This window comes from Amphimedon queenslandica, unplaced genomic scaffold (assembly GCF_000090795.2).
Source record: "Amphimedon queenslandica unplaced genomic scaffold, v1.1 AMPQUscaffold_13518, whole genome shotgun sequence".
Lineage (NCBI taxonomy): Eukaryota > Metazoa > Porifera > Demospongiae > Haplosclerida > Niphatidae > Amphimedon > Amphimedon queenslandica.
Window position 1 is genome coordinate 956,384 of NW_003546246.1, and position 13,989 is coordinate 970,372.

A 13,989-nucleotide genomic window follows, 5' to 3' on the forward strand; every position below is an offset into this window, starting at 1 on the left:
GTAAAGAAAGGTAGCTTGCCTTTGCCTCGAGCAAAGAACAAGGTCTGGAAATACATTAGATTCAACAGGACAAAACAGGATAGATGTTTAATAAAAATTTTTTTGTAAAATTCGTAAGGCCTTACTACCCTGTTGTGGGAAATACCATGAATCTATTGTACCGCATGCATACATGCCATTAAGAGGACTAAAGAATATAGCAGCTCCAGCTGTTACACACTCTAGCAGCAATAATCAGACTACACTTCATGCATATGTGGCCAATACTTAACCATACCCAATGACATCCCTTGTTTTAAAACATTTAAGTGTTTTTGCTTATCTTTTATTTTTAAGGACAAGTTACCACTTAACCTAGTTAATAGCACTAATTTAATTACTTCCTTAGCATCTTAGACAATCGACATCAACCTTTACGCTTTTATTACTACCACTGAAGTATGATCTCATTAAGCAAACAGAAGTTACACAGTGAACCAGAGCTCTGTGCCTTCACAACCGATTCATTGATTGGCTGTCACTACCTTTCTTGAACGGTTCATTTCATTGACTCTTGAATGGAGTTAAGTCTAATGGTGGGACAAATATTTGATTAATTTAAAGAATTTGAAGCTTCGAATGCTATTTGAATAGATTTTCGCTACAGAAGCTTTTTGAAATTATGCGCATGTGGGCCACACCCATTAATTATTTACATGTGCTCACTATTTGATGTCCTAATTGCTTGCTTGTTATGGCAGAGTTAACAGTGCCACTACTACTACTACTACTACTGTTTCTGCCCCAGCCACTACTGAGTCTACTGCTAGAAAAGGATTTGATGTTTTGAAATACTTTAAGTAAGTGAACGGAGAAGCCAAGGCAAGGTATGACATTTGCCAGAATTTTGTTGGCTTATAGAGGTGGAATGACAAATTTGAGAGATCACTTATTTGCTAAACTTCCCTTGTTTTACTCTCCAAGTAGCAACAACACTACAACCAAGACATCCGCCACACAAAAAAGACACAGGGCACACTTTCTTTTTAAAATCTAAGATGTGTTCTGAAGTGGAATGCAAACCTATTACAGAGCGTATTTTTTTACATGACCTGTGCTGATATTCGTCCCATGAAGTTGGTATAAGGTAAGGGTTTCAATATGCTAATGGCCCATCTTGTTCCGGGATACAAAACACCTTGTAGGAAGCACTTCACTAGCCTGTTGCAGATGAAATACTTGACCTGTAAAGGATCTCTGGGTACTAATTTGGATGAACCAAGAAGCATCGCATTGACAACAGATATTTATTTGGACAATTAGAGCAGTGGAGTCGTATATTACTGTAACACCCCACTTTTTATTTATCATGGTAACTGAACACCTATATTCTTGAAACCACTGCTTTCTCCGAACGCCATGCTAGAGTAGAAATAGCAGCTAAGCTGCAAGATATAGTGCATGATTTCAACACTGTTGCACATCTGTCATTGTTCATGTCCAAGCTGCAAATATGCTGTCTTCCTTAGATATCCTGGACTCTGAGAGAGGCTGGAATAGCCTTAACTGTGTACATCATTTCCTGCAATATTGCTTAAAACAAGGCTTTGAGATAGCAGCAATTAGCAGATTAATGTCTACAGCTAGAAAGCTCATAGGTCACTTCAACCATAGCATAGTAGCTACTGAGGTGTTGAAGAGGAAACAACAGATGAGTACAGATAGAAATTGCAAGTTTTAGGAAGTTAATCAAAGACAGTCCAACTAGATGGAACTCTTCATTTTTGATGCTACAACACCTGATTGAATTACATTGCCTGCTGTGCTTGCTGATGATACAGTCACTAAAAGGAGCGATTGGTACTTATGCCTGAAAGGTGAGCTGTGGGAAATTGCTTCAGAGCTAGTAAAGGCCCATCAACCATTTGATGTTGCTACAACGTTTTGTAGCTATGAAGAGAGTCCATCAATCTCATGCTTTCTTCCTATACTACATGGTGTGGTGCAAAGTTTAAGTGCAGTAGTTGATGAGCCATCTGTTATACATAAGTTAATGGACGATATCAGTGGGAAAATTAAGAGAAGATGGAGTTTTGATGCCTTAACTTATAATTATATTTTGCTATTGAGCTCAATGCTATTCCCAAGATTTAAATCACACATTTATTACTGATTGATATAAAAAGGAGAGCATTATGGAAGAAGTCTTGAGCAGAATTGAGATGATTAAACAGAAGGCATGAACTGGGAAAGAAGCATCAAGTATAGAGATTGAAGATACAAGAGAAGAAGATCCTGAGGAAGATACACTTGAAGAAATATCAGTGAAAGAAATGACTATACTATGTCCCAACAGAGTTTGGACCAAGAAAAACTGGAATAACTTTTTATAAGAATGTGGGATAAAAATGAGACTTTCACAGGTTCTTAGTCGCCCAATGCTGCTTCAGGATCTCAGGTCTTGGGTCTCTCTGCCCTTGGGAACCCTGAGAACCGGGTTCTCCCTATAAACCCAATGGCATACCAAAGCTAACCACAATGACGTTGTATGATGTCATAGTTTACATAAGCACATGTAATCGAGTGCCTAAACTGATAATTCTTCTTTTAAAAAGCTAATAGAGCAAGATCTTCTAATAATTATGGCTTTATTAAGACTAGCTGACTCCAGGAGCTATTGTACTGCTTATCAGGAAGAACAAGACTATTGTAAGAGTTAAACAAAACAGCCGAAATAGCGGCCATGTCTCTATGAATGTCATTATAAGACGTCATTAGTGACATAGCTACATTTTTCAAATTCCAAATACAGCTGCTTCCACTTCCGGTCCATTCTCAGTTGGGACATAGTATACTTAATTGGACGACAAAGAGATATCTATCGTTGCAGTCAAAGAAGAACTAACCGCTATCTAGTAGGGATGGAACCGTCTCGAGAACACTCGCCAAGCGTATAGTGGACAAATAATTCTATAAGGTTTCCTTTATTAACTCAAGTAGCTATGGACTTTCTTCATATTCCAGCCACATCTACACCACTGAACGCATGTTCTCTACACCAGGGAATATGGTTTCTCAGAAGCGCAATTGTCGCAAACCAAAAAATGTTAATGCATTGATATTTTTGAATAAAAATTATTATTTGTTTTCAAATTAACCAATAATATAAACTGTGAAACTGCATAAGTGAACGTTGAAATTGTAAGTAACCACGGAAGCCAACTTAAAGTTAATTTTGATTAACTGGGCATTACTTCCTGTGAAAGCATTCAAGTATTTAAAGACTATATTTGACTTCATCCCACCATTAGTAACTTAAATCACAACTGTGTTACAACAAAAGAGTTAATGAAATCTTACATTGCAGATTTCATTGCTTCTGTACTAGGTGAATCACTGGAGGAGTGGGAGATATCGTAACCTGTGTAGGTATATCAAATTTGTACTGACAATGGAAGAAATTTTGTAAATGCATTGTTGATCATTTAAAAGTGCTTGATCTACCTTGTGTTGGTATTGATTGTTTTGCTCGAGTCTTGGCAAATGTATGTAAGCTTGTTGAACACTTCAATAAGTCTTCCAAATCAACTAAAGAATTTAGATCTAAGCAGGTAACGTCATGATATTGCTTCCGTCAATCACAGTATAAAAGAAGGTGCCTTGGGCACAATATGGCAGCCAAATTTCGTATGATTTGATAATAACAAATCGACTCCTACACTGGCACCGTTCTTATTGAGGCTCAATCACTAGTTCCACACACAATAAATAAATTAAAAAAAGCAAAGGCAAGAGAGTCAACGTACAAGCACACATAGAAGGCATGGACAGAAGAAGAATGGTATAATTGACTTGCAGTAATAGTTTTGTTATTGGGACGAGTCTGTGAGCATCTGTATGTATGCACGGCATAATAGGGTCATCTATCCATAATTAAAGTTAAATTTAATAATCTTCATTGAAAGCGGGTGTCGTCACAATGAATAAAATGGCAGCTAACAGCAAGCCTGAGCTTTTTTGCAGAAAACAGAGCAAGATAAGGCTAAACTGCTGTTCAAAGACTTCTCCAGCAAAATGATTCAAGAGGATGCAAAAAGTTACTTTGTAGCTTTGTGAGATTGCCACTTGATCTCTTTAGAGAATAGACCTTCGTCTCTATCTAGTTGCTGCTAAGGCTGTCCCAATTGCTGAGCTGCGCTTTTCTGTTTAACAAGTTTGTCTCAAAATATCATCATAATAATAATAATTCTCTCCTCTTAGGTCTGGTTCGTTCGGTCAACACTTTCTCACAAACTTTCACCCGTATTTAAACAAAATCAGATAATGAATAATAATGTAATCAGATTACGTAATAATTAATAACAATAATTATTTCTCCACACACTCCCCACCTTGGATAGTTTTACTATCCAACATTTACACAAATAAGCATTAATAACAATGAAAAATACACAAATAATTATATCATCAATTAACAACAATACGCATACATCCATAATAATAACAATAATAAATGATAACAGTGACAACAACAATAATAATAACACTAATACTATCTAAGTATCTAAGCAAATATAGTTAGAGTTATCATACCAAATCGTAAGAATCCAGAAGACGTGCTACAATTAGATCACGAGCTTCCTTCGCTGCTTGTCTCCTTGATCTTCTAGGTGAAGTAGCCTTCTCCACAGTGGTCTCATCAGAATCTTCTTGGGTACTAGCTGATGTAGAACCTTCTTTCATTGAATTTCCCTCTGCATTAGTGGATCCAGAGTCTCTATCAGGTATAACTGAAGTATCCTTCAAGTTATTAGTATTTTCAGTATGATCCAGAGTTGATTCCTGAGTACTCTCTGAGCTACTATCTTTAACATGATTCTTAGACTCCAAGGAATCTTGAACTTCAAGTGGATAAAGACCCTGTAGAGGACGGCGATTAAAGGCTGACACTCCTCCTGACTTTACACGTACAACAGCTCCTCTAATTTGTCCATCTCTTCCTACTATCGTCTCCTCAATCCGTCCCATCTTCCACAATCCTCTAGGAGTCTCGTCGTGAATAAGAACAACATCTCCTATATTTACAGCATCCACATCTCTATTTCGTTTCTTTTTGTGATTTTCTCGTAGCTCCGTCAAATACTCTTTTCTCCAACGATTCCGAAAGTGATCTAGCAAGGTATTCAGATGTCGCAGACGTCTTGTTGCAGAGAGACGAGATGAATCTGGATTAAATTCTTCTGACTCTGAATAGCAGAAATGATCCGAAACATTCAGTAATTGCTTTCCCACCAGAAGATGAGATGGTGTCAGTGGCTCTTCAATATCTAGTGAGGATACATAGGTCAATGGTCTCGAATTTAGAATGAGCTCCACCTCAGCTAGGTCAGTTAACAATTCTTCATATGTGAGCTTGGCCTGACCCACTATCTTCCTTAGACAACGTTTAAGTAGCTGGATCATCCTTTCAAAGAATCCTCCCCACCAAGGGGCTCTCACAATATTAAAGATCCACTTCATTCTGTTTTCAGACAAACTCTCGTACCATAGGATGATCTAAGACATCTCATAGTGTCTTTGCTGCAGACTTGAATGTACTGCCATTATCTGAGATCACTCTAGCTGGTAGTCCTCTCCTGGCAATAAATCGTTTGAAACATTGGAGAAAACAATATGAGGAAAAATCAGAAACAATATCTATGTGCACAGCACGTGTGACACAACATGTAAACAAACAAACCCAAACTTTCCCCACGCATAAAATGTGTGAATATGGTGTCCGCCGACGCGTTGCGCTGTTTGAAATGTATGTATTCTGTTTAATCCATAGTGGTCCAGCATAATCCACTCCAACAGCACTAAATGGAAAACTTTGCTGGACCCTGGACTCTGGTAGTGGTGGTGCTGATGGTGACTTGTAACTCGATGCATTGTATCTCCGGCATACTACACAACGGCGTATATATTGGCGTACAAATGATCTCCCCTGCGGTATCCAGTATCTACTTCGCACTTCTGTCAAAGTATCCTTTACTCCTGAATGTCCAACCCTCTGATGTGCTCTCCTGACAACCAGTAGTGTAAACCAATGTCCTTTAGGTAAGAGTATAGGGTGAAGTACATCATAAGATAAGCCAGCATTTCCAATTCGTCCACCACATCTCCAGAGCTTATTCTCATCCAAAAAGAGATCAAATTGCCCCTTCCACTCAGACTTGATTAGCTTCTCTTGAACATCACGAATCCACAAATCTTCTGCTTCTCTCTTTAGCTCTTCCATACTAGCCACATCATTTGATCTTCTCAGTTTAGACTTCAAAATACCTAGAAATGAAAGTAAAATCGCGGTGCTGCCAATCAATCTTTCAAAAGAACTGAATCGCTCAACAGACATAATCGCACCAATACCATTCTTGCTATGCTCAGATACATTTAATGCTAACAACTCTCTATCTTTCACACGTAATTCCTTTAGACACTCCAAAGGAATTGGTTCTGTACTCTGTACATCAACTTCGTTCATTAGCCTAGTCGGTCCATGAAGCCATAGTTGAGACTTCTGTATTTCTTCAAAGCTTAGACCACGTGAAGGTAAATTAGCAGGATTTACCATCCCATCACAATGACTCCAACAGCTGCTACCTACTCTCTCTCGTATCTCTCTCACGCGATTATGAACAAATGGTTTCCAACACTTGTCTATTCCTTTGATCCAGTGCAGTACTATGGTAGAGTCTGTAAAACACGTGCAATCCCTCACTCTACCTCTCATCGCTCTCTCACACTAGTAATAAGTTTAGCTAGAATCAGAGCTCCCAGTAGCTCTAACTGTGGAACCGTCTGTGTCTGTAAAGGAGACACTCGTGTCTTAGCAGCAATTATGACGCTCTTACTTCTCTCATTCACTAAATAGACTACCGCTGCGTAAGCCTTGGTTGACGCATCGCAAAACCCAACAAGCCTTAGTCTGGCATTAGTTACACTAGCAAAACAATATCGTGATATACACATAGCATCACCCTTAAGACCATCCACTAATCCATTCCATTTGGTCTTCAAAGGCAAAGACAGCTCTTCATCCCATTCCACTTTACACTTGGACAACTCTTGAAAGAAAATCTGTAATCTATTAACTACAGGAGCCATGAGACCCAATGGGTCATAAATCTTGCTAATCAAACTGACCACATTTCGCTTTGTGGGATTAATGGCAGTAACTTCCTCCCAAATAGAACTTAAATCAAACAACATCTCATCAGATGAAATGTCCCAAGATACTCCTAAGACCTTCTGTTAGTTAGACAACACATCAGTTATTTCTGACACAGAACCCTGTAGATGCACTTCGAGCATGCGCTGCAGATCTGAATTATTACTACAAAATTTCTTCAGATTAAAACTTCCCTTTGAAAATATCTCACGCGCTTCCATGCACAAAGAAAAGGCTGTATCTAAACTATCAGATCCCATAATTACATCATCTACGTACATTGATTCCTGTAACTTAGACACAGTTGATGGATAAGCTTCTTTAAATAACTCCAGATGATGTGCAATAGTCGCATTGAGTAAATATTGACTACGTCCCACTCCAAAAACAACTCGAGTAAATTTATAAATCTGTACTGGGCTATGAACATCTTTAGACCACAGGAATCTAAGAACATCTTGATCCGCCTTCGAGACACCAACCATACGAAACGCCTTCTCAATGTCCGCCATGATCGCTATCAAATGCATGCAAAATCTTATAAGTAGATCAAAAATTCTTTGATGTAAGGGAGGTCCTACATGCAGACAATCGTTAAGGGAAGGCCCAGTCCCTTTCGCAGAAGCATCGTAAACGACGCGTACTTTAGTGGTGGATTTATTATACCGCACAACCACATGATGTGGCATATAATGTATGCGCTGTGCATTATTATCTCTCTCTCTCTCTCTACAGGAACAATAATTCCCAACCTCAATTGCTCTCTAATCACTTCATCATATTTTTCAAGATCAGGTGTTCGCTTGAGTCTTGGAATTAAACTAAGGAAGCATTTGTAACATAAATCATAGTTATCAGGCAATAACATTGAGGAGTCCTTCCATGGAAGGGAAACAACATATCTTCCACCTTCAGAACTCACATAGTCACGGAACTGTGTTTGCACAACACTCTCCTTCTCTACTACACACATTGACTCAAAATCCCAAAACTTAGTTAAGGCTTGATCCAAACGCTTACTCTCATTCATAGACTCTACTCTCAAAACATGAGTAACTAAAGTCGCTCTAGGCTTCATCCCTTCTCTCAAAGCCACCGGCCCTGACAAAATCGACCCTAACTCTGACTACAAGGCTACAGGCCCACTTTCATTCTTTATCATCTCACCAGTAAGAAGTCTCCGATACAAATCTGACCCAATCAATACATCAGGTTTTATTTGACTATATTTATTCAATTCAATAGAAAACTTTAAAGTCTTCAGCTGGGGATACTACTTTAAATCTACGGGAGAATTGGCAATAGGCTCACATATATGACTAATGGCAAGCATTTGAAAAACCAGTGCATCATTCCGCATCGTTTCGAATCCGAGTTTAATCACGTGGCAATGCTCTACTCGCTCAATGTCACTAGCAATATAGCTTTTGTTCCTATTTTACGCAGTCCCAAGAAATTGCATACTTGCTGGGTCACATAAGAACCCTGGCTGCCCGTATCAAACAAAACATTAATCTGCGCTCTTCTAGAAGGCTCATGAGGATTAAAAACAAAGGCTTGTGCTACTTGCAAAAAAATATCAGTGCCATTATTGGTATAACATGAAGCACTGTTATCCGTTGGCTTAAAAGGTGAAGTACTTGGATTCAACGGAGAATCCACACGTGAGGAAAGGCTAGCTGTGTCAGGCACACTGCTCTGAGTCCTTTCCTTCCCTTCCGTAGGCTTTGACTGACGTGATTTAATACAAAGACTGACGTGATTTAATACAAAGGCTAACGTGATGTCGACCCTGACAATTTGAACACTTAGAATTAGATCGACAATCCCTGCTTAAGTGCCCCCGTCGTAAACAAATAAAACAGCGCCCTGACTCTCTTATTATAGCCTTTCTGGCTTCATGTGTATTCACTCTCTTACACTCCGCGGGTGCATGATCATCTTGTTTACAGTAACAACAACCACTTTCCCTTCCCCCAAAGCAAGTTTTTGTTGTTGGAAAATCGCGACTATGTCTTTGAGGCAACTGACTATGAGTGTTCCGTGGTTGCTTGGGCAAGGAGGCTCTCTCCTTTGCTTCTAATTCCTCTAGAAAAACTCTCATAATATTATCTAATTTCCAATCATCAGTAGGCACTTTCCTAGCTAAATTCAATATCAGCTCTGGGGGAAGTCTCATTACAACAATAGGCGTAAGCAATGCCCCATAAGCATCTACTCCCAACCCCAGGGCTTCTAGGCTTCGTACGTTTGTTTCAATTTTATCATATAAGCGCCTTAAATCAAAAATGTGATTGTCTGAATGAACAGACTCCATATTCATCAACTCTTCCATATGAGCCGTAGTGGTGGGCGATATATCGATATTTTATCGATACAAACGATATTTTACGGTATCGATTCGTATCGGTATCGAAATTTTGAAGGAATCTGGATTGATACGTTGACCACGCCCATTTATTGTGGTTAAATAATATTAATAATAAAAAATTTTAATAAGTTAATCACGTATAATACACACGTGGATACACGTGCATGAAAACATCGATGAAAACAGTCAATAATAAGGGGTGTGACTCCATAGGTGTGGTCTAAATATCGTATCAAAACTGTATCGATACTCTCGATATGAGCTGATATCGATCGGTACCGTATCGAATCCATTTTGGCCAGTATCGCCCACCACTAATGAGCCGCTTTGGCCCTTTCTTTATCACCAAACCGCTTCTCTAAAGACCAATTGCTACAGTATAATTAACTTCTGTCAATGGCAGTCCTGCAATAGCATCTCTAGCTTTTCCCTCAAGGAAAGCTTGTAAATATGTAAATTTTTCTACAGCTGACAATGTGGCATTATCATGCACTGCTGCCTTATAGGAATCCCAGAAGGAGCTCCAACCTGTCAAAGAACCGCTAAAATGCTTAAGGCTTAGCTTTGGCAATCTAGTAACATTTGAACTGCTTGTACTCGTTGTGGCAGCTAACAAGCTAGTAGATGGGCTGTGTCTATCTCTCTCAACTAGAGCTCCCTCAACTATTGCCATGGCAGTAAATATCTCATCATTTATGCGCTCAGACTCTTCAATTTCTGTATTCACATCTCCAGGATCTATATGTGGCATAAGTGCCTCATCCAATCTTTTGAGTGTATCAAAGGTGTCCTTTAGACCTTTTTTCCATTGCTCCAGCTTTATTACATCTGTTTCTGTAGCAGCAGCAACAGCATCTCCAACCTCTTTCATTCTTCTTGTAGCCACTGCCTTGTGACCAGCCCGAGATCTCTTCAGAGCAACAGCATCCATGTTTTTAGAATACTAATAACACTTAAAAATACTTCAACAGATCTCTAAAACAACTGAGAACTAACCACAATACTTCTAGATCTTCACGGTTTCTCTGCGCAGCTGCCCGCTTAATACGTGACAAAATTGTTATTGACTAAGAAGACAAAATATGGCGTACAAAATAAGGTAAGTAAAAATTAAAACCCTCTACTTACACAAAGAACCCACAAGCTTATCAAACTCCAATAAGGAACTCACTCCCGATCCTTGACAACCCGATTTGCAGCCCGAGGTCCAGTCTCCAGAGTTAAACTCCCGCTTCCAGCAGATCCAGCACGGTGGACCAATTGTGAGATCGCCATTTGATCTCTTTAGAGAATAGACCTTCTCTATCTAGTTGCTGCTAATGCTGTCCCAATTGCTGAGCTGCGCTTTTCTGTTTTACAAGTTTGTCTCAAAATAACATCATATTAATAATAATTCTCTCCTCTTAGGTCTGGTTCGTTTGGTCAACACTTTCTCACAAACTTTCACCCGTATTTATACAAAATCAGATAATGAATAATAATGTAATCAGATTAGGTAATAATTAATAACAATAATTATTTCTCCACAAGCTTCAAGAAACAGTTCTTGACAAACAGAGCACTGGCAGGTTGATATTTTTTGTGATAAAGATGAATTTTAAGATTCGCCATAAGGTACCTTGTCAATTATTGTCACAAATTTTATTGTCAATAAATTTTGTTCAAATTTTGGAATTGTCACTTGTGTCCACAAGCTAGAACATTGAGCTTTTACACATTAATTGACAAGTACAATTGGTTGGTGTTACTTGTACTTTACAATATAATTTAGTATTTGTGACTGGAGTTTCATTGTTGGTTGGTGCTACCATCTGACAATGTATAACTTTTGGCTGGCTGATTTCTTAGTAATTAAAACAGCATAGTAACTGTCCCTTTTCTGGCATTAGCAGTTAGAAATTATGTTCAAATTGTTAAGAAGTATTGTTCAAAGCTTGGAAAACTTGCTTGAGCTTTTGATTTATTGATTATGATACCGAAATTACAAGAAAATGGTGGTATACTATTGTAATGAAAAGTACATGTAGGTGCTTTCGACAAAATGGAAACCTATTTATGTATTTCAACTTCTACAACTAACCCCCATTCTCCCTGAAACCAAACGTTAATTGGTAGAGAATTGTGTTGAATTTGGCATGAGCGGAGCTGGAGTGTATGTTACAGTTTCTATCAAGACACTTTAAATGTTGCAGTTTTGATTTCATTTGAGCTTTAATGTGTATAGTTCCTCTCCAAACTACTTTGTTATCATCTTGCATAAAGATTACAATTCCTCTTTTCTTCCTTCAAAAATATGTTTCATAATTTTTGCTACGAAAATGGAATGCAATGAAATCAGATTGTAATAATTTTATTCTGATTTCTTTGTGCTTTTCAAATCCGTCAAATTGACTTTTTTTGCAAAGACTTGTTAAATTCGCAAAGTATTATGTTCAGAACACAGGAGCATGTTTAATAGCTTACCACTCATTTAGCAACATCAATATTAATGTGCAACATAGCTTTTATGTAAATTAAGTTAATTCATGAACATAGGTATGAGGTTGTATTGTAATCAAGGGGTAAAAAAGACTGTTGGACATATGTCATCATGTCTAGGTGCAACCTTTGTCTGCCTTTATAAATTACTTACTTAAACCACCTTTGTAGTAAAATCCAACTGTTTTGACTTTCATATTAATTCCAGTTTTTTCCAGTTGGTTAAACTATCCTTCATATTGTGACACATGTTAACAAGTAAATAAAAAAATTTCTATTAAATAAGGAAAAGTAGGGTTGTCAAAAAAAAAAGAAACAAGGGTGTTGAGTTCAACCATAATAGTAATTAATAGTTCAATTAATAATAATAAACGTTAATTAATATCCTATGAAGCTCAAAAATATATAAACCTTACAAACTACCAAAGGGTAGAAAGAAGGTAGGGTTGGTAACTTTTGCATGGGCCACACCCCCTAAGCTTGCAACATAAATGGTGGTCAACCTGAACCTGAGGCTAGCAGAGCTGCATTTGCCCCGAGCATGGAGTCCACCTCCAGACAGCAAATTGGTCCTCCCAGTCCCTAGGACCTAAACCTAATAATGTATTCTACGGCCTACTCCTAGAACCTAACCTACACCCTAGAAGCAAACTAAGTCCTATTACTAGGATATATATGGACCATAGCTGTGGCACAATCAGCTGCTTGAGATAAATAGGTATGCTGCATTACCTATGCAACTCGGGTCAGGCAATTACCCACCATGCGAGCCCTTGTGAGCATTAAGGCTTGCAGCAACAGAAGATACAAAATAATTAAATTAGGGGGAGTGTGGGTCAAAGACCCTGCCCATACAAATTTCACGCCTCCCAGGCGGAGAATACAATAATAATGGACACAAACACATAATAGAGGGAGGGAGGGAGGGAGAGATTGAAGGGATAGATAGAGAAACAATAACACACAGAGCAGCCAATAATACTCAGAGCAGCCAGCAGCAATAATACTCAGAGCAGCCAGCAGCCAATAATACTCAGAGCAGCCAGCAGCCAGCAGTGTGATTGCAACAAAAGCAACGCAATGTGCTAACAGCAATGCCACGCCTGCAGACCAACCCTAGCTACTTGGCAATCAGTTCATGGATATAACTTTGTTTAACCTAGGTGCTTAAACTCCAATTAATATACTATGAAGCTCAAAAATGTATATAAACCTTACAAACTACCAAAGGGTAGAAAGAAGGTAGGGTTGGTACATAGATATTAGAGTAAATGAAAGGGATTGGAAACGGGGGCGTAGGCTAGTTGATGTTGCTATTGGTTACCGGCCCAATACCTGGTTGATTTCCCATCTCCTCCATTAGTGAGGCTGTGCTGCAAGGACTTCGAAGGATATTTATGGAAATCCAAGAGGACGCTTACTTATGATATACCTACCGTTCCATATAGAAAGTTTAGAACTACCTGCAGCAAGGTTTTTACTTCTACAACGCTATTTTGCAACGAGTTATAGGTACAACAAAATTTTTTCATTTTTCGCCCTTTTTCTGTTGTAACAAACTCATGCTTCATGGATTCTAACTCTAACTAGTATCATTCCATATGCAAATGAAAGCTCTTTCATATGATTATAAAGATCTTGTATCTTACTCTAGCTTGTTTTCAAAAAAGGGATAATAATGACAAAAAATGCATTTTATGGTTTTAAAAGAGCCATAACATGAACATAGTAAAATTATCTATACAATAGAAAACAGAATTATTAAGAGGAAACATTAGGCTTCTTGATGCATTAATTCCACTTGCATAGGAACACTTGTTCGCGAGATATTGTTTCTAAGAGAAAAAAAAATCAAGGGTAAATTGTGACAAAAAATTTCAACGAGCCTCTGTCAGCCTAGCAGCAATACAAATGAATGGAGGTTGGGCTACGCCCACGCTTTCGTTTCCAA

At 38.3% G+C, this 13,989-nt stretch overlaps 1 pseudogene; it reads right to left on the reverse strand.

Moving 5' to 3' along the window:
* Positions 1 to 4,566: 4,566 nt before the first annotated feature.
* LOC105311893 (uncharacterized) lies at positions 4,567 to 7,230 on the reverse strand (annotated as a pseudogene).
* Positions 7,231 to 13,989: the final 6,759 nt, after the last annotated feature.